Genomic DNA, 26872 nt, shown 5'->3' with positions numbered 1-26872 from the left:
CATCACTGCATCAGACAGCTCTTCCCTAATTTCCACATTTAAAGGGTCCCAGCCCAGTTATCTTCTGCAATAGCACCTTGTATATTTCCTTCTTGGCTTATCACAATCTGTAATATTTGTATTTGTTTTGCTGTGCATCCCCGCCCCCGCGCCCCCCCCCCCCAACTAGCCTGTAGACTCTAAAAGGGCAGTGGAGCTATCTGGTCAATGTTGCACCCCTGAGCCAAGCCAGTGCTTGTTACACAGGAGGTATCATTGCATGTTGGTTGAGTGAAAAAATGGATAACTCAGAATTAACTTCCAAGATTAATATTAAAAAAAAGCATTCCTGGCAGATGATGAGATGAAGTAGACATATTTTGAAGGGGTTTTAAATAGCATTTTTTAAGGAAATACTCTGAGTATCAATCTAAGCAGAGTGGTCAAGTAAAATCAAATGCAATGGTTATTTAACATGCGTTGGGAATTGAGGACATTCTCTGGGGGTTACAACACAAACAATTAACATTAGACATGGTTGATGGCTTATGAAAAACAAGGTGGCTAAATGATACAATCTTCCTTTTTAACATTATTAAAGTAACCCTTTGGCTGAATTCACATTATCTCTCTCTGAAAAGCATGATTTAGCGAAGTACTCAGGTATTTGTACTGTGACCAGGCCATTCCACAATGTGCCCCAAGTTCAGAAGAAATAGCATATGCTGTGTTTCACCTGGAAGGAATTTCAGATATTCTCTTCATTGTGCCCCCTCCTGTTCTACAGATTAGGCATGAATGAAGAGCCTCTTTCTTCCTTCAACCAACTTCTATAGGGGAGCTCTATGAGTAAAGAGACTGGCATTTCACTCCCTGCTAGATACTTGCTGAGCAGTACAATCAGCTGACTACCCTGGTGTTACCAGAAGAACACAGCCCAATGTGGTGAGTGAGTTTGTGGGAAAGCCTAGAGTGTCAGGAAAAGCATGATGCTAATAAAATAGGAAACACTTACGTCCTAGAGAAACCTGAGGTGGTCTGGGACATATTGGACAGCTTATTGTAGCAGAGTTGGTAGGTGCAGTGATACAGTGATCCTGGGAAGGGGTAGTCTTTGGAGACAACTGAACAAGACTTTAGTGGTTCCCAAATGCTATAGATCATGGAATATAGAAGAGGGAAAATGAGCTGTGAAACTAGCAATATGGCAGATCAGCAAGGAGACGTAATATTGAGAAGGGCAGTTGGAGACCACGTAGGGTGAGAAAGAAACTAAGATTTCCCTCTCAAAAGGCCCTTGGAAAACAGAAGGGATAGAAGGTGAAGCTGACAGCACTTGTGAGAAAACAGTGAAGCTGTGTATACAAGACTCATCGATGGCGGCCCCTAGTAGCAAGTGGGACCACACTGAGCAAGCGGCCATCGTAAAACATGAAATCAGATGAGACCTCACATTTCTCTAGCCCTCCTATTTAACATACCCTGGGGGAGCGGCAACCCGGAATACCCTGCCTTCCCCCTTCCAAGTGCTCATGTCAGCACGGGCCTAGGAAGAGAAGAGAATCTGAGGTATGCCCTGATTGTGAAATCAAAGCCTGAAACGGAGCATTACTAGTACTTTTAATAAGTGGAAGGGGCTGGAAAGCTCTTGAGTCTGTCCTAAATGACATCAGCATTGGAAAGGGATCCTCCTCAGAGCATTTTGCAATGATTGGAGGGAATAAAATCATTTTAAGTTTGTGCTTCTCTAAATTTAGGCTGTTCAATAAGCCCTGTTGCCTACAACTCAAGGACTGACAATTGTCTTCTGAGTCCACAGTTTACCTGTTAGCAAATACGGATTAGCACTGTAGCTGGGTCAGTGAGGATGCTTTATTTCCACTCTGTCACTTCTTGGCCCTACCCTGGTTTGTAGGCTTATTGGTTCTATGCCCTGAATATGTGCACAAAAAGAAGGATACCTGGTTGGAAAATGTTCAAAAATTGAGTTCCGTTAGTCTCTCTCCTTTCCCGCCTCATAGGCAAAGGTAACGATACATGAAAGTGTTGATTTTTTATTTTCATGCTAACTTGCAATGAGACTCTGTGTGCACATGTACAGGCATAATGCAGTAATGGCTGTTGACTTTGAGACACAAAGCAAACTTGCCCCTGACTGTGACTCTCACAGATGGAGGCAGTTCTTAGGTATATTTAGCAGAGGTAATGGAGGTAGAAGTAACTGTTCCATAACTCAGTGACTACTGGCCCGGGCTTGGCTTGTGAGTCATAGTCTACTGACTCCTGGAATAAAGTGAGAACGTCTTGCATTGCCACTAGTATTTACAAAATGTGTGGATTAACACTTATATTGCATTTCTCAGGTAAAGCCTCTCCTCAAAATTTGCATGAAAATGAAAAGATCAAGGTAAGAATGCATAACGTTATGTATTAGTTAGGCTGATATCTGGTCATAATAACACCCAGTTGGGTAATATAAAGGCAAAACAATTGATCAAATACGGAGCAAATAGGGGGCGCCTAGGTGACTCAGTGGGTTAAGCATCTGACTCTTGATTTGGGCTCAGGTCATGATCTCACGGTTTGTGAGACTGAGCTCCTCGTTGGGCTCTGTGCTGACAGCGTGGAGGCTGCTTGAGATACTCATGCTTTCTCTCTTTCTCTCTCCCTCGCTCTCTGCCCCTCCCCCACTTGTGCACACGCGTTCACTCTCTCTCTTAAAATAAACAAACACTAAAAAAATATTGACCAAATATTGACCTAAGTACTCTGTACTTAGTAGACACTTCAGTAATGTGAAAGAATTAAGACGTAAACAGTTGCCCAGAAAACTACATGATTAAATATTAAAGTAGGAAGAACTGATGTTGAGTGGAGACCCAATGATACCATAATAATTTTCCTTGGTGATTCTTCAATAAATATTTCAGAAAAGGGGAAGAAATGAAGCAAAGAAAAGAAGGAAGGAAAAGTATGACATACTCATTAAGAACTTGGGCTTGGAAATATGCAAATAGTTTTCCTAGTGGTTCTGTCACTTACTATCTGTGCATATTTGTAAAACTTATTTAAATCTTTAAGGCCTTAATTTTCCCACTGGAATATAGGCATAATAATAACTACTCCCTAAGACTCAAATAAGATAGTGTATATCAAGCGCTGTGCCTGACACTTCACCTGGGAAGAAGTTAAATGTTATTTGTATATTATTTAACTTCCATTGTTGTTTAGGGAAACCAATATCTGTAGATAATTTGCTTATTGTTGCTTCTTAAAAAATATTTTCTTTTAAACCTTGGTAAGTTTTGCCTTCATTTTTGCCTTTTATTTGAATTGTAATATTAACGCCTAAGGATTTAGGTACAGCACAGAGTTTAAAAGAATAGCCAATTAGTTTCCAATTAGAACACTACATTTTGTTCTCTGAAACTATTTTACAGTGTCTGAACAAACAGCATAAACTGAATAAAACATGATGTCTCATCCACACAAGCATGTGATGTCCAAATTACTTTGTATCACTGAGCATATCTGATTGTTATTTTCCAGGCTTCCAACAGATTAATACTTGTATACTGTATCTCTCTCAAGTAAATTTGACCATGTATGAAATACAAACTGTCCTTTTATCCACAGAGAATTGAAGCCAGCTAGTTACTTGTTTTCTTTCCCAGATATTTTTATGAGTGTCTTTTGATGATGGAAAAGGTTATTAATCAAAATGTAAAATGCCCATTGCTCATTTGATTATCTACTTGAGTTTCTTCCCCCAGCTAGAAGACAATTAACTAACATACATTATTCTTTTCATGTTTTTTGGCACCTACATCAGTGACATTTTAATTAAGGTTCGTAAACTTCATAAGCTCCAACTTTGCAATCTCAGTTCTAGTGCTTCTCCTTCTAATTTTACACCTGTTGTGCCAAATTCATGCAGCTGCTTGTTTTTATACTAATCTTTATGCCCCTGCCCCCAACCCACACACATACTATCTCTGGCACAAAGTCACTGTTTAATATGGCCTTAGTAGCAACCACAATATACCACAGAGGCCACAGAGCACAATAGTTATGATGCTACAGGCTCTAGCTCCTGAGGTCATACCCTAGCCCTGACACTTACTAGCGGGGTGAACTTGGTGACTTCATCCTTCTGTGCTTCAAGTCTCAGGTAAGAACACGAGACTAGCAGAACCAACTGCAGAGAGGTTTGTTGTGAGGATTGAGGCAGTTCGGCACTCGCAAAGATATTTAGCCTTTATGTGAAAAATGGATTGAAATGGAGCAAATAGAGAGATTTCTTTAGAGGTTATCTCAGTAATCTAGGGAAGATATGATGATGACTTGGACCAGAGTGATGATAATGAAAACAGAGGAATGTATTAGCTTAAAAAAAAACTTTTTTTAATGTTTACTTATTTGAGAGAGAGAGAGAGAGAGAGAGGCAGAGCATGAGCGGGGGAGGGGCAGAAAGAGAGGGAGACACAGAATCCCAAGCAGGCTCCAGGCTCTGAGCTGTCAGCACAGAGCCTGAGGCGGGGCTCGAACTCATGAACCGCGAGATCATGACCTGAGCCGAAGTCGGACGGTCAACCAACTGAGCCACCTGGGCACCCCTGTAATAACTTGATATAATTTGGGGAATTAAGATTAATAATTAATGTATGTGTTTTCCCTTGTCTATATTTTCCCTATTAGGTCCAACCATACATTTTGTTTTGGGAAACAGTTCTCAACTACCAGATTTCATGGGTTTCAGGTTCCACTGACTCACAGCCGTTCCTCCTCATCACGTCACCCCATGTAGCTCTCAATTCTATACGGACTGTCATCTTATAAAATGTTCTTGTGTGTGTGTCTGTGCATGTATATTTATGTGTATGTATGTTTATGTATATATACACTATTTACATATAGTAATCTTATCTCCCCATCCATATTATTATCTCTCTGTGGGGAGTAATACGTGTTTCACTTTATGAAATTGAATTCCATCATCACATGTTTTACTTCATGAAATCAGCATAAGTCACATATAGTAAAAGAGAAACAAACAAACAACAACAACAACAAAACACACACACACACACACACACAAAAACCCAGAACTTAAATTTACCATTAAATTGGGGCTTACAAGGTTTAAGATGTTTTGCTGATCTTGGTGCTGATATATATTGACATGACTGATTAATCTATTAATAGTGATATAGGGAAATCTAGAAAATTACACAGCATACACAAAATGTGTCTACCGTGAGATGCAATTAGAAATCAAACGTGATTCCTTTTCTCAGTTCTGGCAAAGGGAAAACTGAAACAAAACAATGATTACTCAATTTTCAAACTATTTCATTCTACGTGTATTGTTTGTTGTGAATAATCCCTCTCAGCACTTCAACTCTCCACTTTGTTTATACATATTCAAGTAGGCTGATGACAAATCCTTTGATCTTACAACAGAAACAAAGTCTAAAAGAGACTTCAGTGAGATCCTGAAGGCACTATGGTCCTTGATAGGTTAGCACAAACACAAGAGGCACAGAAGTCATTAATCGAAAGGGGCTGGTACAAGGTGTTCAGTAGGCATTTCTATTTATTCTCGACATGAAATTTTCCAGTTATTCCACATAGTTGTTTTGACTGGGGGGAATATCTGCTTTAATTGGTTGGTTTGACTCTTGACCTAGTTTTCACTCCACAGTATAATTGGGGAGATTTATGTGATCTGGAAGGGCACTCTAGAGCTGGTATTGTAACATCTCAAGATAAAGACTCTTGTATGCAAGCTGCTGTACGGCCTTTAAGTGTGCACCTGAGTTGCAAGAGATCACAGAGTCAACATGCCCAAGGAATCTACCCACTACTGGATAATTTAATGCTTAAAGCAAAAATAATCATTTTTATGGAAAAGAAAAGAAAGCATCAGATTCGAAATTGGAAAGCTATATTCTTGACTTGAAATAAAAACTGATTATAGAAATTGGAATAAGTCACTTAATCTTGAGAGGCCTCAGAAAACTCACATGTAAAAGAAGAGGAATTGAAGTTGATAATGGCTAAATTTTCTTCCAGATTTCTAGGATTCAGATTGATCCCTTTGTATAGGGTATATGACCACTTTTAGACATCATTTTTAGATAGGAATGACACATCTCCCCAAAAGTTTAATCAACATTTCCCTACTTAGGCAAGTTGACTTGACTTTAGCTGTATTAGAAGTACATGCTGTGTAGATATTATTCTTTAAACATGAGAAAGTATGAAAGGGATAACACTATAAATATTATGAGGCAGTCATTGTGCATATGTGCATGTTTTGGGAGTGTCCTATTTAAGAAAGGTCATAAATGTTATAAAACAAGGGAAATCACAAAAGTACTTTTCTTCTTTCAGAGAATTTTTCAGGAAACCACTATATATTAGAGTACTGTGAAGATTTTATTTTATTTTCATTTTTTATTTTTTTAATTTATTTTGAGATAGGGAGAGAGAGAGAGAGAGAGAGAGAGAGAGAGAGAGAGAATCTCAAGCAGGGTCCTCACTGTGTCAGCACAGAGCCTGATGCAGGGCTTGATCTCATCAACCATCTGATCATGACCTCAGCTGAAATCAAGAGTTAAATGCTTAACCAACTGAGCCACCCAGGAGCCCCAGAGATTTTATTTTCATATCGGTATTAAATACAGACAATCCTGAATTGAACCTATACTATTTCATATTTCCCATCAATTTGCTACAAAAATATCTAGTTATCAAGTACTTTCCCTTCCAAAGTACTTTTCATCCTTGGACATCCTGAATCTGTGATCTCTTTCCAACCTAGAAATACATTTCATGAAAGCCTCAAATTCAAAATGGACTCTTTTACACCTACTCATTTTCTATAGGACCTAACACATTAATCCTGAAATTAGTCTGCCTTCCTTTCACTCCCCTCCCGCTCCCTTGCACCCTCAACTCTCAAGAGTCATTTGCTAAGTCTTTGGCAAAGCGACAACCCAACCATCTTTTTACTTTGCCTAAGACTTAGCAAATGACTCTTGAGAGTTGGGGACGGAAGGGAGAGGGAGGGGAGTGAAAGGAAGACAAGGAAGGAGAAAATAGAGAAGAAGAATGGAAGGGTGTGCTTATACTGGGTGTGGCTGGAAGTGGGGGAACTGTTTTGGAATAGAGCTGAGACAGTTTGAATATGAACCAGTGTGCATCAGAGGTAGGGTGAGATGATAGGGTTTACAAACAGGAGCTTTTTCATCTCATCTCCCGCTCTCCTCATATACAAACACCCATTCCCATCAATTAAGATGCATAGTAGAGATACCTCCAACATATACACACCAACATTTTATAATGTACATTCTACTATCACCTTTTGCCTTCCAATGACTTCCTCTGCCTTGGAGCTGTCTGACCTTCAGAATTATAGCATATGATGGCCACTGTATTTCTCGGTGTCAGGAGAATTGTAACTTGTCATTATTCCACATCTTATCAGGACTTCTGATATTGAAGAAATTCCCAATTCTCCTCTAGATCCTGATTGTGTTATGGCAAATCTTGTATCTTCCGCTTAAATGACATGTATGAGTATAGCAGGCAAGAAATGAAGAACATAAAACAGCCTACCAGATATGGCAAATCCTCCGTAATATAAGGTGGCTCTGCTTAAGAAAATTAGTGTCTAGCTTGTCATATTTATAAAAAAGTATTGCTTTTTATATTAGCATAGATTACTACAAGCAGATTAATTCATAAAAAAAGAGCAAGAGAAATAATATGTGAGACAGTCATACTCTTTTATCTTTCAACTATCAGTTTTAAAGCGTGATAAACACTAGAGGTTTTGGAAGTATTTTCAATGCATTTAAGGGGAATGTCAATGAAGACAAAGGTACAATTATTGGAATTTGTGCTTTCCTCATTGTATAATTAATCCTATGAATAAATCTTGAATGTGGAAAAAAAAACTGTATTTAGATGCAATTTTTGAGAACTGGAGAAAAAGGGTCTGTGATTTATTAAATGATATTTGGGTCAGATATTTTGCATTTTACCTTGGTGTCCTCCCATGTTGGATGATCTGATTGCCTGTCAGATACTAGTAACATCTGCTGCTTCCAGCCACAGAGCGGCTCCTGGCAGCTGCATGAAGCTGCCCTAGAATCTATGCCAAAACAGTCCTCTTTGAATATCAGTAGACCACCTGGGTACGCAGCTGCAGTGTGTGACAACATCTCCTGCCCTTTTTATGGATGCCAGAGATACTTAAAAAGTACTTGAATGGGGTAAGGGAAGAACCTTGGTACCTCAGAAAGAGTTATCCTTCAGTTACTTGATATCTCTATCTATAAACCGTCCACCTCCCTGGTTGCGGCCCTAGGATTTTAGATTAAATGAAATTTCCTGTGTAACTTGTAAAGTCGTCCAATGCTTTTCAAATGTATGGCCCTGAGAAGAGGAAATGACCTCTCCCGTCTCAAGCATTTTCCCTTAGGCCTTGGCTGGTGTCTTTGACAAACAAATAGTAGCCATTAACTTTGTGATAAGCACCATGCTGGGCTCTGGGGCTTAGAGGAAGAATAACCAAGCTCGGCTCTCAGTCTTCAAGTAGCTTGCAGCCCTGTCTAGTTGTGAGTGTTAGTACTGGGCACATTAAAGTCCAGTCATCAATTTGCATTTGACAGTTGAAGAGTAGTCTGTCCTGCCTACAACAAAAGGACTGTTTTAAGAGGCACTTATCCTAACAGTCATCCTTTCATGGACAGGATTTTCTTTTCTTAGTTTTTAGTCAGCTAGAGACATTTTGTTTCTTGTCCTGGACCTGAGACATTTTTATAGGAAGCTATAAGTTTTACCTCAGATAAATACTTTCCCTAGGGAGCACATATAAAGCTCTAATGCTATCAGTGGAAAACTATGATTCCCTTCCAAAAATCACCTTACAGGCATCTTTTTCTTTTTTTTCTTTTTTTTGGTCATAAAATGCTTAGTGAGATAAATGTGAAAGATATAAAAATATCCATATTGATGTCACCTCCAGCACTCATTACAAATACCCACAAGACCCACCGTGAACGAAAATAATACTGTACTTTGACAGTTTTTGATCTTTTAAAAATAAATTGGTAGTAGTCATTGTAGGCTGTATTACACTTTAAAAGGAGAGTGAAGAAGTAAGCCTGAAAATAGTCACGTTTAGTATGTTACTTTGCTCACTTCGTCACAAAAAAAAGAGAGTGCAGGGCAAAGTTTATTTATACAGATATGATGCTTAAGCACAGTGAAGGTAAGTTTCCAGTCTCTGTTTCATTAGAATTGCAAGATGTTACTGTTTTGACATTTAAAGATTGTTTAATAGGGAACATCAATGCTCCTTCACATGCTTGCTGAAGATGTGTTTAATCCGAAACTTTCTCCTCTTAGCAAAACCTGTTATCAGGACCATCGTCTCTGGAGAGAATTTCTGGCTTTCTACTTTTTTTGAATTCAAGAACAGCTGACCTGACTTTCTATGCATTTCCACCTTGAAACATCTCATATTGCCCTAGTTTCTTCTTTAGGAAATTGAGTCAACTCTCCCTTCCAAAATTAAACCCTGCCTTTGGGATCTTGAACTCAGAATAGGGGAGGACTAGACTAGGAGCAAAAGACATGGGTTTGATGTTCAGCCTTGCCAATTTCTATTTGCATGTCTTAGTTTCTTTGAAATTTAAAATCATTAGTTAAAGAATAAGACAGTAATGGGGCACCTGGGTGGCTCAGTCGGTTAAGCAGCTGACTTCCCACTTCAGCTCAGGTCATGATCTCGCAGCCAGTGAGTTCAGGTCCTGCATCGGGCTCTGTGCTGACAGCTCAGAGCCTGGAGCCTGCTTCAGATTCTGTGTCTCCCTCTCTCTCTCTGCTCCTCCCCCACTCACGCTCCCTCTCTCTCTCTCTCTCTCTGTCTCTCAAAGATGAATAAATTTTTTAAAAAAATTAAAAAAAAGAATAAGACAGTAATGGCTACTCATCCACAGTGTTCTGGTACAGACATGGTGGAATAATGAGCACAAAACTTAGAAACTAGGAAGTGTTGCACAGACAACTTTTATTATCTCTATAATAATCTTTCAACACCTGCAGGTATGTATCTCATCACTTGTGCCTTCTTTCTTTTTCAATATCACCTACGTTTTCTACTCTTTCCTATAAGCTTACATTTTATTCTACCCCCTATGATAAAATAAAAGGATAGTAAATACAAAAGAATTAGTTTGGTCATATTTACCCTTTAAGTTACTATGTGTTTTCTTTCTGATTTGCTGGGAACTTCTTAAAAAGTTCTTTTGTCTACATATCTTCACAATCCAATTTTCTTCACATCTTACATTCTAGTATCTTGATTCTATCATCTGCAACTGCTCATAAAGTTTTTTTATGAGCTTTCATTATTCTTTCTTACTTCTCTGCAACATTTGACACTGTTGACAATCACCATAACTTTCTAAGTTTTTTTTGATAGATATTTGTTCTTCTCTGACAGCTTTGACTTAGCATTCACTTTCTCTTTTATTCTCCCACCTCTAAATGTAGGTGCTACCTAAGGACATGTCTTGCTCTTCTGCTCTCCCTATTTTCTTTCTTGGCAAACTCATTGATCCTCACACGCTCATTTAATTATAAATTCTGTAAAGCTAACTCAAATCTGTCACCTTCCCTATACTTTGCCTCCACACTTGCAACACATTTCCAACTTCTTCAGGTACATCTTCAACTTTTCATGACCTTAAAGAGTCAAGAGTTTCTATTCTGTTCTCAAAATGAGGAACGAAAGCGTGTAGCTCCTGGGGTCTTCTCTAAAGGGCCAGAAAATGATCTGGAGCATGATCAAGGAGCGTGAGTCTTACATCAGTCTTAATCACTATCCAAATACATCATTATAGAATTTCACTTTGCTCTTGAATAATTTATTTATGGATTCTTATATTAACTCAAGAATTCTAAAAGGTCTGATAATTGTTCAAATCCCAATAGCTTTGTTTGACCAGTTAAAAATACAGAATATAAAGTTGATTGGCCAATTAAAATACAGAATTTAAATATAAACATAAAGAACATGGTTGACCAATTAAATAGAGAGAAAATACAAAATTGGAATTGCATATTGCTGGACTATGAAGTAATGAAATAAATAGAAAAATGTAGCCAAATTTTGGATAATGGAGTAGTTCGTGCAGAAACATATTTTAGCATTCAGACACATAATGATGAGAAGTGCTAATAATTCTACATCAATTTTTTTTAATGTTTATTTTTGAGAGAGGGAGAGAAAGAGCACAACTGGGGGAGGGGGAGAAAGAGGGAGACAGAGTATCTGAAGCGGGTTCTGTGCTGACAGCTGAGAGCCCTGTGTGGGCTCTAACCCACAGGTGGAACCCACGAGCCATGAGATCATGACCTGGGCTGAAGTTGGATGCTTAACAGACTAAGCCATCCTGGTGCCCCTCTACACCAAAATTTTTATTTCAATTTTACCCTATTTGCAATGTAAACCAGTGGCTACTTTGATTGTAAAGGATTTTAAAATTTTTCAATTCATCAAGTTTGAATTTTTTCAGATGTAGTAAAACTGTTAATTTGGATTTATTTTTAAGGGTCATTTAAAAAATATATTAAAGGGGCGCCTGGGTGGCGCAGTCGGTTGAGCGTCCGACTTTCAGCCAGGTCACGATCTCGCGGTCCGGGAGTTCGAGCCCCGCGTCGGGCTCTGGGCTGATGGCTCAGAGCCTGGAGCCTGTTTCCGATTCTGTGTCTCCCTCTCTCTCTGCCCCTCCCCCGTTCATGCTCTGTCTCTCTCTGTCCCAAAAATAAATAAACGTTGAAAAAAAATTTTTTTAAATATATTAAAAATCTACAACTACCAAATAAAATAAAATTAAAAGGCTTAATAAAATATAAAAGTATAATAAAAAAGTTTAGTAAAGTTTAAAAACACAAAGATACAACATAAAGTATCAGACTACCTTTCAAATGATACTTAAAACTGACTTTTATTGGTACTTAATACTCAATTTCTGAACAGTTGAATCAAAGTCTTCCCTCAACATTATTTCACACCTTCAAAAGAATCATTCCTAGTATCTAAAATCTGTTATTGCTGAAATCAGTCAGCCTTATTTAAATAAATCTCATAATTAGTTTCCTTTTTTAACTACATTTCTGGTTGACTAGAACAACAGTAAAACGATTGGTAGTCATGTACTTAAGATAGACATCACTAAGTGTGACAGTATAATCATAGCTTAAGACGTTGCACATTTATTGCAGTAGTTACCATAGAGATTTAAATTTAGCTCTTTAATAAAAAGTGCATGAATTCAATTCTGAATGCATTAAGTTTGGCTAGCAAGGTACACTAGGTTTCTCAACTGAATGCACTTATATAAAAACAACAGTTTTGGAATTCTGTCCTAAAATTTTTTAATGGAGCAAATATGGGCTTATAAAAATAATAGGCTCAATTTCATGAGTTTTTAATGGATACTTCATTGTCACTTGAATCGTAGTTCTGCAAAATACGTATTTCATGATTTAGTTATATGTTATTCATGTAATTTTCAAGAGGGAAAATAAAAGGTGGGGAGACCAGATATTCTAGCCTAAACTTAGGTATGGCTCCAAGCACAAAGCAGGGCCACGGGAATACAGATCTGAGAGCTTGCCAGTTTCTAGGCCCTGTTCCTCTCCTCTCTCCTTGTCTACAAGACACGACCCTTGGATTTTTAATTTATAGATTCTTCCCTGACTATCCTCTGTCACAGAAATCTGTCCTTCTTTTGAACTTGATGCACTTTACATCTGAACTTGCAGACAATACCTAGACCATACTGGACTCTCTAAAAGAGATCAAGAACCACATCTCTTATATATAACAACCACACTGTGTAATGCAGGTCTAAGTTTATAACTATATTTATTGATGGGTAAAATGAGGGTAGGTTGATACCTGGCTGCTACAGAGAGGTAACCTGAAGTATAATACAAACATTACAAAGGGCATTAAAGATAAAACTAAATCTATGGGGGAGAAAACTCCTCATATATTTAACCCATGCTGAGACGTATTATGATCATATATGTGTAAAAGAATTCTACAAAGTGCTATGTAAATGTAAAGCCTCATCAAAAAATAAACACCATTTTTGTTCATTTCTACATCTCTAGTAGCTAGTACAGTGCTTAGTACATAGCAGGTACATATTAACTATTGGCTTAATAAATCAATCAACCAAATATTGTTCTGAGAGACTGATTATTTCTTAATCCTTGAACAAGAAAACTTTCCTTCTCCAAAAGCCTTAGGATATTTGTGATCTTATTTGGAATGAGAGAATTCAGCTTATCATTTCATAGTTGTCTAAGGTCTTTTGTATTTACTCCATCTTGCATTCTGCTCTACCTTGAATATTTTCCCTCAGAATAAATCCTTGTGCAGCTGGATTCTTGCTGTCAGTTCGGTCTTAGCTAAAATGCCTCCCTAGAAGTCTTCCCTGACCACTCTAACATAGTGCAGGTCTCCACCTCTCATATTATTTTCTTCAGTGCACTTGTCATTACCTGAAACTAAGGGATTAATTTTCTTTACGGATTTATTGTCTATCATCATCCTCTAGCATAAGATCTAAATTACCATGAGTATATTTTCTGAACTAAGTTCGCACACTTTATTTGAATTTAATGTCAGGTTTATTTCTTTTAATCAAACACAGTATATGTCAATGATTCTTCGAATGTCAATACTAGAAATCTGTTTAGAAGTTATTTACTTTAACTTGCCCTTTCCATGAAGAAAAAATAGAACCTTAATTTGTAAACTAAATAGTTTAAATCTAATTCACAGCAGCACACATTTAGATACAAAAAGAAAGTTAAACATTTCATTATCAGAATATTTTAGATGCCCTTCAAATGTAAATCAGTAGGATAATTGCCTTACTTCTCAGGACCATTTTTTAATGATTAAGTACACTTAATAGGAGGTGTTAGTAAGCTTAGCCATAATGAAAGGTGTCAAACTTTTCTGTGCTATACTTCTGAGCAAATTAACATTCGTCATATAGCTCTTTTTACTGCCATAAATTCAAACAGTTAAACTGAGGTCTTTCATATTTAGGATCAGAAGGATCATAAAGATTTTTATAGTTCATGTGGGTGTGCATAAGATATCTGTACGTGTTAGCAGAGAAGCGTCAAAAAACAGTCACAGAATTGGGGTGTGTTTCCCAACATTTCAGATATTTGTCTCTAATACTGATTGTTAAGTTTCTCAATGCACTAAAACTCACTGAAAAAGCCAGGTATACCTGGCTTATTGATATATACAGGGAAATTCTGCCTAGAATGTTTGAAATATTCCTGTATTTGTTAAAGAACAATTATTGCCAAAGATGCTGTTATCACAGTTTGGAAATCAATAGCTTCTTCTTGGTGTACCTTTATTTCCATTAAACAGTTTAATCCAAGAAGATTCAGCAAAACTTAGAGTGATCTTTAAAAAAATATATTTCCAATGTGTATTTCCAAATAAAATTATAAAAATGTAATTCATCTCTGCTTTATACATTTATGGAAACAAAAGTGTATTATTTTATATCATTTTAATTCAATTTCTTCCTCTTTCTATGCATTTAGTTCCTATCCATGTTCCAGAGTTTCATAATTTCCCACTTCTCTTAATTATCTGAGCCCCAATTCCTTCAGGATGTCTGGTGAGCATCACTCAGCACTCATTTGCAATACAGACATTTATGCTATAAACTTCTTAAATACACACATTTTTTATCACATTATATCCTTCCTTTATAATAACTACTACTAAAGATGCACATTCCGGGTCTTCAGAAATATTTAATTATTCACATTCACCTAGACTTCATAGATAGATAAATAAATAGATAGATAGATAGATAGATAAATGGATAGAATAGCAAATAGAGTGTAGACAGAATGGGAAAGACATTAGATGAGTGTATTTCCAGGTTGGTAAATATAGTACACGTTTACATTTTCCAAAGACACACTCACGTGATAAGACTGTGAGAAGTTATGAAAAAGAAGCAGTAAATGTTAGTTCGAGAAGGCTTTAGACTGTGAATGGTACAGACAACACAAAAAATTATTTTTCAAAAAAAACACTTTAAGAGATAATTAAGTGACTATTAAAAACAGTCAGGGATTAATAACAAGTTCTGGCATCCCTAAGTCTCTTACAGTGCCTTATATTTCTAAAAATATGTCTCCATGTAGTATGTTTGGAAGGTGAAGAATCATGTCAATGACCATCCAATATAAGTTTATTCTCGTATCTGGTTTTGTGCACCAGAATAGTTTAAATGAAGAGGTATAGCTACCACATCAAAATAACCAAGCCTTAGACTATTACAAGCTTTAAAAGCCAAACAAGTTCTGTTAATGTTTGCTAACATTCTTCTAAAGTTTAATTAATATATAATTTCCTGTTATTCACCTGTTTTTTCTAACAAACCATATGAAATCAGGTATTTGTTGTAATTAACATTCAAAATAAAATTCTAGAACATTTATTTTGGAAAAATTGAGTCCTCTATAGATGGCTTGATTGAATACCATATGGCTCCTACTGACCCAAATGCTTAAACATATATAATAGATGTAATACAGTCTTTAGAAACAATGTCTCAGCTACCTCTTACCTGGAGATATTTTATTCTGTGGTTTTAATTAAATAAAGAATAAAGTGCTTGAATAAAGAGATATGTTTAAACAATGGTTTAGGGTAGAGTGGTTGCCCAGATGCCAGAAGAGCTAATTATAAGCACAGAAGCTAAACATTTTTAGGTTTAAGTTTAAGGTTTATCTTGCACCAAATAGGTAACCAGAGGAAAGTCTGATGGACCAAATAATCATTAATATTGGTTTATAGTCTTTAATGAGTCTACATATGAACATGATCTCATTTATGATCTCCTAGCTTTTTTTTAGAAAAGAGGTTATAAGGGTACACATTTTCACTTATGAGATGAATAAGTTCTGTGATCTAACGTACAGTATGGTGACTATACTTAATAATTTTATATTACATACTTGAAATTTGGTGAGAGTGGATCTTAACTGTTCTTGTCTCTCTCACACACACACACACAAGTGACTATCTTAGGTGATGGATGTGTTCATTAGTTTGATAGTGGTAATCATTTGACAAAATATATTGTCAAATCGTGTTGGAAACTTCAAATATATACAAGTTTTATTTGTCAATTATACCTCGACGAAGCTAGGGGAAAAAGAGGCTAAGAAATCTCTATATTAACATGAAGAAAGTGCTTTATTATATTTAAAGGAAAGGGTCCCACAAAATCATGTCCACCAAAATTGTGGACAACACATGAATCTGGTGAGATTAAGTTCACTTAACTGAAATATTTCCATGATAATCCAGTTTCTATGGCCAAATAAACGAACACAGTCAAGTTTTACACACTGACAATCCACTCTGCTCAAATTTGCATGAAATAAATTTAAAAAAAGGCAGAGTTCTTTTTTTTTTTTTAATTTTTTTTTTCAACGTTTATTTATTTTTGGGACAGAGAGAGACAGAGCATGAACAGGGGAGGGGCAGAGAGAGGGATACACAGAATCGGAAACAGGCTCCAGGCTCTGAGCCATCAGCCCAGAGCCTGACGCGGGGCTCGAACTCACAGACCGCGAGATCGTGACCTGGCTGAAGTCGGACGCTTAACCGACTGCGCCACCCAGGCGCCCCGAAAAAAGGCAGAGTTCTAAAAAATAATTAGATTTTTTTGTCTAAAGTGATTTCTAACAAATTATCATAACTGAAAATTTTACTTGTCAATATTTGAATTGTGTGGACATTTCTAGGAAGTTCTTTACTTTCTTTAAATACTTTCAAGAACCTGGATACTATAATCCCCAAAAAGTCTACAAACTTCTTTGGCTCATTTACCATACTTTTCTGTTCAGTAAGAACCTTTGCCTTTCATTTTTCCATTATTTATTATGTCAGCTCCATTTCTTTTCCACTTCATTGCTTGTGCAATTTGGAAATAAATGGATTTCACATCATAAGACATTCCACTTGGTTATATCCTTCAGATAAATATACTGCTGTTTTTATTGTGATTTGGAAGAAAAAGAAAATTGGGGCATTTAAAGAAAATTCCATCCTGCTGATTAAAATGTTGGTTATTGACAAAATATTTTTGTCAATTGACTGATATTTTAAGGGTAATGATAATAATAAAATTCATATTTCCATAGTATGGTAGAGCTTATTGAAAAGTTCAATAAATCTCATTTAATCCACACAATTTGCCCTGAAATTATTAGACTCTGATAAACATGGTATTTAAAAGTAACTGGGCTAACATGTAGTGAGAATCTAGACTAAAGTAGAGAGGTCTACAGTTGACTAGATACCATCTATTACATTTTCCCTTCATTTTTTTCTCCTTGGAGGATGTCTGCAGAGTGTGTGTGTGTGTTCATATTTTTACAGCTTTATTGAGTATAATTAACATATATTGAACTGTATATATTTAAACTACGTATGCAAAACCATCACAACAATAACGATAAATGAATACATCCATTACCCACTTAAGTTTTCATGTGCCCCCTCCTTCCACTTCTCCTCTCCCATCCCAATAGCCTATTCCTGGACAACTTACCTGCTTTTTGTCACTTGCAGATTAGCTTGAATTTACTAAAATTTTATATGAATTGTCTCATACAGTATGGAATCTATTTGGTCTAGCTTGTTTGATTCAGTGTTAATTATTTCAAAATTCAAAATTTTGTAGGGTGTATCAATAGTTCCTTTATTTTTCTCAGTAGTACTCCATGTATGGATAATCCATAGTTTATCCATTCACCTTTTGATGGACATTTGGATTGTTTCTGGCTTTTGGCTATTGTAAATAAAACTGCTATGAACATTAGTACACATCTCTTTGTATGAACTTATGTTTTCCTTTCCTTTGAGCAATAGCTAAGAGTTGCTTAAGAAAAAGTAAAAACAGAGTGCCTGGGTGGCTCAGTCTGTTGAATGTCTGATTTCGGCTCAGGTCATAATCTCATGGTTCTGCTCAGGTCATATTCTCGTGGTTTGTGCGTTCAAGCCCCGCATCGGGCCCTGTGCTGACAGCTCAGAGCCAGGAGCCTGCTTCGGATCCTGTGTCTCCCTTTCTCTCTCTGCCCCTCACCTGCTAATGCTTTGACTCTCTCTCTCTCAAAAATAAAAATAAAAGTAAAACATTTAAAAAGAAAAAAAAAGTAAAACTGTTTCCCAGTTATTGTACCATTTTACACTCCCAGCTCCATTGTGTGTATAGTTCTTCCAAATTCTCACCAACATGGTCCTTTTTAACTTTTGCAATTCTAATAGATGCATAGTGTTATTTCATTATGGCTTTAATTCCATTTCTCTAATAACATTAAGGATTTTCTCATGTGCTTACCTGTCATCTTTATGCCTGCCTTAGTGAAGTGTCTGTTCAAACCTTTGAGCCATTTTCTAATTGGGTTTTTTTTTTTTTTTTTTTTTTAATATTGAGTTTTAACTGTCTTTTTTTTTTTTCTGATACAAGTCTATTATCAGGTATATTATTTGTCGACAATTTCTTCCTATCGAGTGCCTTTTCCTTTCAATGTCTTGATGGTGGCTTTAAAGAGCAAAAGTTTTCACCTTGATGAATTCCAATGTATCAATTTGTACTTCTATGGGTTGTCTACTCAAAGGTAGAAAAGTTTTTCTCTTATGCTTCCTTTTATAATTTTAGATTTTATATTTTGAATTAATTTTTAAATAGTGTGAGGTATGGATTTAAGAAATTTTTGTCCACATGGATATCCAGTTGTTCCAGCAATATATATCGACAATACTCCCCTTTTTTTACTCATTTGTTTTTATTCTTGTAATGTCTGTCAAGTTTTGTGATTTGAGTTTGCAGTTAGTAATAGTTAGGAGTTAGTTAGGAGTTAGTTAGTAGTTTGAGTTAGGAGGTATTATATCGTCTTCAGTTTTCTGGAAGTTTGAGTAGAACTGTTTGTATTTCTGCCCAAAATGCTTGGTAGAATCCACCAGTGAGGTCATCTGACATAGAGTTTCTTTTGTAAAAATTTTTTTTTACACCACAAATTTCATTTCTTTCCTTGATACAGGGGTATTTGCTTGATTTATGTTTTCTTGTAAGCATTGATAGTTTGAGTCTTTTGTGGAAGTAGCTATTTTATTGAAGCTGTCAAGTTTGTTGTCAAAATATTGTTAATAACATTACTTTATAACACTTTAAATATTTGTAGAATCCATAATGAAGTTAGCTTGCTCATTCTTAAATTTTTTTTTTTCAACATTTATTTATTTTTGGGACAGAGAGAGACAGAGCATGAATGGGGGACGGGCAGAGAGAGAGGGAGATACAGAATCGGAAACAGGCTCCAGGCTCTGAGCCATCAGCCCAGAGCCTGACGCGGGGCTCGAACTCACGGACTGCGAGATCGTGACCTGGCTGAAGTCGGACGCTTAACCGACTGTGCCACCCAGGCGCCCCAGCTTGCTCATTCTTAATATTGGTATTTTGTGTCTTCTCTCTATTTTTCCTATTAAATTTGGCTAGAAATTTATCAGTTTTATTGATCTTCTCAAGGAAACAGCTTTTTATTTCATTGCTTTCATCTAAACTTTTCCTCTTTTATATTTCGTAATTTTGGCTTCAATCTTTATTATTTCCTTTTTTCTTAGATATTTTGGGTTTACTCTCCTTTTCCCCCCTATTTTATGAATGTGGAATCTGAACTCATTAATTTTAGATCTTATTTTCTTGTTTCTAATATAGATGTTTAATGCTATGAATTCCCTCTACGTATTGCTTTAGTGGTACCACAAACTTTAATATGCTGTGTTTTCATTTTCATTCAGTTAAAAAATGATTAATTTCACTTTTGACTCCTTTTTTGATCCACAGGCTATTTAGAAGTGTATTGTACCAAAAAAACAAATAATCCGATGAAGACATGGGGAAAAGACATGAACAGAAGCTTTTCCAAAAAAGACATCCAGATGGCTAACAGACACATGAAAACATGCTCAACATCACTCATCATCAGGGAAATACAAATCAAAACCACAATGAGATATCACCTTACACTATCAGAATGGCTAAAATTAACAACGCAGGCAACAACCAATGTTGGCGAGGATGTGGAGAAAGGGGAACACTTTTGAGCTGATGGTAGGAATACAAACTGGTGTTGCCACTTTGGAAAACAGTATGGAGGTTCCTCAAAAAATTAAAAATAGAACTACCCTATGATCCAGCAATTACACTACTAGGTATTTATCCAAACGATACGGGAGTATGGATTCAAAGGGGCATATGCACTCCAATGTTCATAGCAGCCACTATTGACTATAACAAAAGTATGGAAAGAGTCCAAAATGTCCATCAACTGATGAATGGGTAAAGAAGATATGACATATATTTATATACAATGGAATAATACTCGGTGATCAAAAGGAATGAAATCTTGCCATTTGCAACAATGTGAATGGAACTAGAATGTATTATGCTAAGTGAAATAAGTGAGTCAGAGAAAGACAAATATCATATAATTTCACTCATATATGGAATTTAAGATACAAAACAGATGAACATAAGGGAAGGAAGCAAAAATAATATAAAAACAGGAATGGAAACCATAAGAGGCTCTTAAATACAGAGAAGCAACTGAGGATTACTGGCAGGGTGGTGGGTTGAGTGAGGGGCTTAAGGAGTCAGGGGCATTAAGGAGGACACTTGTTGGGATCAGCACTGGGTGTTATATGTAAGTGATGAATCACTAAATTCTATTCCTGAAATGATTATTACACTACGTGTTAACTAACTTGGATTTAAATGCTAAATAAATAAATAAATAAAATATAAGGAACTGATACAATTCAACACCCAAAAATCAAATTATCCACTTAAAAATGGGCAGAAGACATGAACAGACCTTTCTCCAAAGAAGACATCTAGATAGACAACACATACATGTCAGGATGCTCAACATTACTGATCATCAAGAAAACGTAAAGCGAAACTACGATGAGGTGTCACCTCACACCTGTCAGAATGGTTAAAATAAAAAACACATGAAACAACAAGTGTTGTTGGAGGATGTGCATTGTTGCTAGGAATGTAAAGTGGTACAGCCACTGTAAATGCTCCTCAAAAAAATAAATTCAGCAATCACACTACTGGGTATTTACCCCCAAAATACAAAAACACTAATTCAAAGGGATACACACACCCCTATGTTTATAGCAGCATTGTTTACAATAGTCAAATTATGGAAGCAACCCAAGTGTCTATTGGCAGAGAAATAGATAAAGACCACATTATATATATATATATATATATATATATATATATATATATATATATATGAATATTATTCAGGCAAAAAAAAAGAAAGAAAGAAATCTTGCCATTTGCAACAACAGAGATGGAGCCACAGAGGATTATGCTAAGTGAAGTAAATTAGCTGGAGAAAGACAAACACCATATGATTTCACTCATATGTGGAATTTAAGAAATAAATAATCAAAGGAAAAAAGAGAGAGGAAGGGAGAGACGGAGGGAGGGAGGGGGGAGAGAGAGAGAGAGAGAAGGGAAGAGAAACAGACTCAATTGTAGGGAACAAACGGATGGTTACCAGAGGGGAGGTGGGTTGGGAGGTGGGTGAAATAGGTGATGGGGATTAAGGAGGGCACCTGTGGTGATGAGCACTGGGTGATGTATGGAATTGTTGAATCACTGAATTATATAACTGAAAAAGTGTATGTTAACTATACGGCAGATAAAATTTTAACCCTTAGTAAAAAATTAAAAAAAGACGTGTATTATACAGTTTCCCAATATTTATCTTTCCCCATGCCCCATGAATCACTCTGGCTGGAGAGTACAGGCACTATTGCTGGTCCTGAGTCAGCACTGGGCAGTGAGGCCTCTAATCTTACTGATGGTTCTTTCCTCAAACTTAGTTGTTTTCTCACACATAGGCACTATCAGTACTCAATGTGTCCTAAGTTCTGTCTGTGCAGCTCTCCTTCCAATATTCTGTCCACCAAATTCTATCCTGCCCAGGTCTCCTCCAGCACTCAGCTTTATCTTCTCAACTCAGGAGTACAGTGGCATCTGCTGAGGTCCTCCTTCTGGCGCTGACATCTAGGCACTTTTTCAAGGCAGTAAGCTGAGGCAAACATAAGGGCTCTCCTTTTTTGTTTCCCATCTCTGAGACCATTGTCCTGCGTGATTCGCTGTCCCATGTCATGAAAGTCTTATTTCACACATTTTGTCCATTTTTGATTGATTTAGGTGTGTGTTTAAATCTTACATATTATACCAAGTCTAAATAACATTTTTTCAACTGAAATTTTTATTTAAACTGCTTTATGAGCATGGGGAAATAAAGTCTAGGTTCTTAATGCCTGTAGTTATCTCAAAGGATGCTATAGCAGTGTAAAAAAAAACAAAAACAAAAACAAGGTTTTTTTTTCTTTTTTTCTTTTCTAAAATGTGATCTCTTTTCTGGCCAGAGGAGTTTTAGAAGCACACCTCGACTGCCGCTTAGAGCAATAGCACTTTATGTAAGTATTGCATATTCTTGTTTTAAAGGGATTTTCATGTATACTCTCTCATTTGATTATTTGTATTCAAGGCCAGATAATTAAGGTCAAGGTTGTTACTAAGTGATGCTCAGGAGTGTCATGACTTGGTCATGACAGCTGCCACTCATGACACACTTTATGTGGGGTAAGTAGGGTACTTAGCACTGTATATACAATCTCATTTAATCTTCCCCACACACATATCAGGAAAGTGCCACAATCTTCCTTTGCCCAGATATAAACAAGCTAAAGCTTAGAAGACAAGCTACCTTGTCCAAATTTACACAGCTGTTAAGTGCTCCAGCCAGCTCTTGAACCCAGGCTGTCTGACTCCCAGACAATTCTTGTAACCCTAGTCTACCTCTCATGGAAGTGGGATGCTCCTCTGGTCACCTTCTTACTCTCTTTTTCCATAACCCCAATTGGTTCCACAATGGTAGATTATCTGATTTTAAAATGAACAAAATACTGTGCACTCTTGGAAATACTGATCCTGTGCTATTGCTCATAAAAGGCAAGGACTTTTGGTGATAATGCTTCTTGGGTGGTACTTATGTTGACATCAGGGATATCATTTAAAGATAGATGATTCTTTTGGTGGTAAATTCATCCATATTGGGTCCATTTTGCCACCAGTTATTTTTATGTATATTCATTTCTGAGTTCTTCCTATCTAAAATTTCAACCCCTACCCATCTCCAATGTTTACCGTTTCATATTCCTCTTCCCTTCCTTATTTTTTTCTCTTTTACACTTACCACTAATACATTAATATATTTCATTTCTTTTGTTTATTATTTGTCTCCACTAAAATTTAGTGCCATAAGGACATACAGTTTTGTCTGTTTTGTTTACAACTGTATCCCGTATAACTAATGACTAGGAACTCAATAAATATAGGTTGAATAAATTAACATGTATGTTTAGACAATATTCTCAGAATTTATGATATTTCAATGACTGTTACATAATGAAGTGGAGGGCAATATATGAGACTAAACTTTCAGAAGAATTAGGAGCTACCTGTACATATTTGCCCATCCATATTTGGATGTCATCTACCATAAGAGGCTAAAGCCTGTAGGAGGAAGATAAGATTACTAGATGACACAACCATTTCAGAACTGTGGAGAGAGATCACATTTACCTGTTAGCTTCTCCTAATACTATCAGCTGTTAGGACTGTCAGATTAGGAAGAGATACATCTTAATGGGAAGGTAGTACTATTCTAGTAGCATAGCCACTGGTCTCATAATGGTGGAGTTCAATTCTCAACGACTCTACTTACAAGGTTTGTAAGTATTAGAAGTCACTGTTGTTTTTTTTTTTTTTTTATGCCAAAGATGTTTATCTTGACACTTCAAGGAATTCGTCAACCCTTTAAAACTGTATTCAGCCCTATTTTGTGTGAGGGAATGGATGTATCTTTCTTGGGAAATCTAGAGTTTTCATCAAATTTTCAATATCTCTCAGTACTTTTAATACTGTGGGCATCAAATATCAAGCTATACTGTTATAAGTAAATCCACACAAATATATTCCTTTGGGTTGGCTTGAAATACGTAAGGCCAGCCCAAATCCTAATATTTTGCAAGTGCTTAATATTTCTATGCTTTTTCCTTGCCCTACCTACATAGACTAGAGCTACAAAACAACACGAGCTTCACTATTATTATAATCACCTTTTCACAATGAAGGTTAAATGATTTGCCTATACTAACATTTCAGAGACCAGAAAACTCATACATACTTTTATAAAAGAAATGATCCACATTTTATTGTCAATAATACCTATGTATCTCTCAAAGAAATGATTCTGTGAAAGTAAAAGCATCATGCCTTATTCACTTTTGTAGCCTCAGTATCTGAAAAATGAACATACAACATGTTTAATATATGTCAGTTCCATAATGATTGACCTGGATATTAGCTTCAGGCCATCTGAGTTTAAGTACTCAACATATTATCATTTCATTAAGTCACACACCTTTTCATAAAATTAATCTAAAGAGAGAGTCTCATTCTTTTGCTTATATACTGTCTAGTATTTTCTCTTACCCAATATCTTCCTCAGCTAGAGTACTAATTCTTAAGTGTACATTTACATTCATGTCATAGAAAGAAAAGTAAAACATGAATGAAGAGTCTAATAGAAAGCAAAATATATGTTTTGTTTCTATTGAAAGGATATGGAAACTAAAGACAGTGATGTGTTTTAAAATATTCAAAAAACAGTCACTTATTACCAGAGTCTTCCCATATCCATGGGGGATATGTTCTAAGACCCCCAGTGGATTCCTGAAACCAAGGATGCCACTGAACCATATATGTATATATACTATGTTTTCCTTCTACACATACATGCCTATGATAAAGTTTAATTTAAAAATTAGGCATAGTAAGGGATTAACTCTAATCACTAATAATGATATAGAACAATTATAACAATATACTCTCATAAAAGTTACGTGAATGTGGTCTCTCCCTCTCTCTCTCTCTGGTAATATTGTGTCGTATTCATCCTTCTTCTTGGGATGATGTGAGATGGTAAATGCCTATGTGATGAGATGAAGTGACGTGAATGATATAGGCATTGTGACATATCATTAAGCTACTACTGACCTTCTGACAATATGTCAGAAGGAAGATCATCTGTTTCTTTACTAAGCAAAACCACAGATATGGGGGAGTTACTGTACTCTACTTCTTAGTAATCTCAACCAACCAATCACAACCAACTTCCTGTGTCATTTTCTAGGAATCTAATCATTCTTAAGGCCACCAGTTGCATTCATTCTGTCCTCCTAGTATCTGCTTTGCCTACCATATTCTCAAATCCCTCTTTTTGGAACTTTTATATTTCTGTTGTATTTCCTGATCATGTTCTCCTGGTTTCTCATAATACTCCACCAAGTTCCTCCCTAATGCATCTTTCAATTAGTTAGATGAAGAGTATCCATCCAGTAGGTGAACTATGTGATGAGAGTAAGGGGAGTTCCTTGGCAGAGAATCAAGTTTAATGGGTGAGGAGAAAAGATGTGAATAAGAATCTTAGGGGAAAAGGTGGGCAGTATGATGACAGATAATAGCAATATTGGTATGCTGATTTTTTTTCCTTATGTGATCCCAGCATAACATCTAAGGAACGTTGGTTAATGAATGAATAAATACTCTCATCACTACATCTCAGGGTAAGAACAAAACTTTTTTTCAGTTTTTACATACCCACGCTCCCTTTTTCCTTCCTTCCTTCCTTCCCTTCCTTTCCTTCTTTCTTTTCTTCCTTCCTTCCTTCCTTTTCTTTCTTTTGTTCTTCTCTTATTAACTACCATCTCTTACTGACTCCACTTTGAGAACTACACCAGGTAAGAAGCTTGGGTCCCCAAATGTCCCTAAAGGTTGTGTATCATGTGCCTGATGTCAAGAATATATTCCTGAGTATGGTATGAAATCTTGTAGAGCAAATTCTAATCTGACTATAAGTATATAAGCAAATATGGAAACAAGAACAATCCATTAACTAATGGTATTCTCAGACATTTGGCTGTAAGAAAGGTTTATAGGCAAAAAATATATAACAAGGCCATTTCTGTGCTCCTAAAATGATCCAGATTATCTGAGATTCACTAAATTCCATATTATATAAATTCAAAGTAATTCTTATTCTCAGATATGGACCTTTCTTACAGAACATGAAATATAGTTCTATTTTGTTAGTGAAAAACAAACTTTATTTTCTAAATGAGAAATTAAGTCATAACTCTTGAACTTCATAGATAAATATATCTAAATACTAATAATTTCATTACACAATTTTGGCAAAATCAATACAATGTTTTGAATATTTCATGTTAAATTCTATTAAAGGAAAAAAAACAGTGTTACTAACTTATTTCATTTAAAAATAATAATATACGTGGTTTGAAGAAATCACAGTATCCCAGCATTTATCATTTGTTAGCATGAAGGCACATTTATGTGCCCGTTTTAAATTTAATATAATGAAATTTAAAATTATTCATACACTTCCCAATATCATACGTACAAAGGATTAGTTCTTAATTTTCATCTGTTTGGAAGTCATTTAATAAGTAATTTTGCATTATTCAAACTGATTCATCAAATAATAATGTCTATAAATGTGAAATCCAACATGCTACTTGAAGAATTATCCAGAGTTCTTTTGACCACAGGTTATTCTTAAA

General features: G+C 36.1%; 1 protein-coding gene across 5 annotated transcripts in view; it reads right to left on the bottom strand.

The window, feature by feature from the left end:
- Positions 1-26872, bottom strand: part of GALNT13 (polypeptide N-acetylgalactosaminyltransferase 13) — a 554292-nt gene that overhangs the window by 179620 nt on the left and 347800 nt on the right. The window lies entirely within an intron of this gene.

This window comes from Puma concolor, chromosome C1 (genome assembly GCF_028749965.1).
Source record: "Puma concolor isolate L17-30 chromosome C1, mPumCon1.1.hap2, whole genome shotgun sequence".
NCBI lineage: Eukaryota > Metazoa > Chordata > Mammalia > Carnivora > Felidae > Puma > Puma concolor.
Note: the sequence above shows the minus strand (reverse complement) of the source record. Positions and strands in the feature narration are given on the sequence as shown.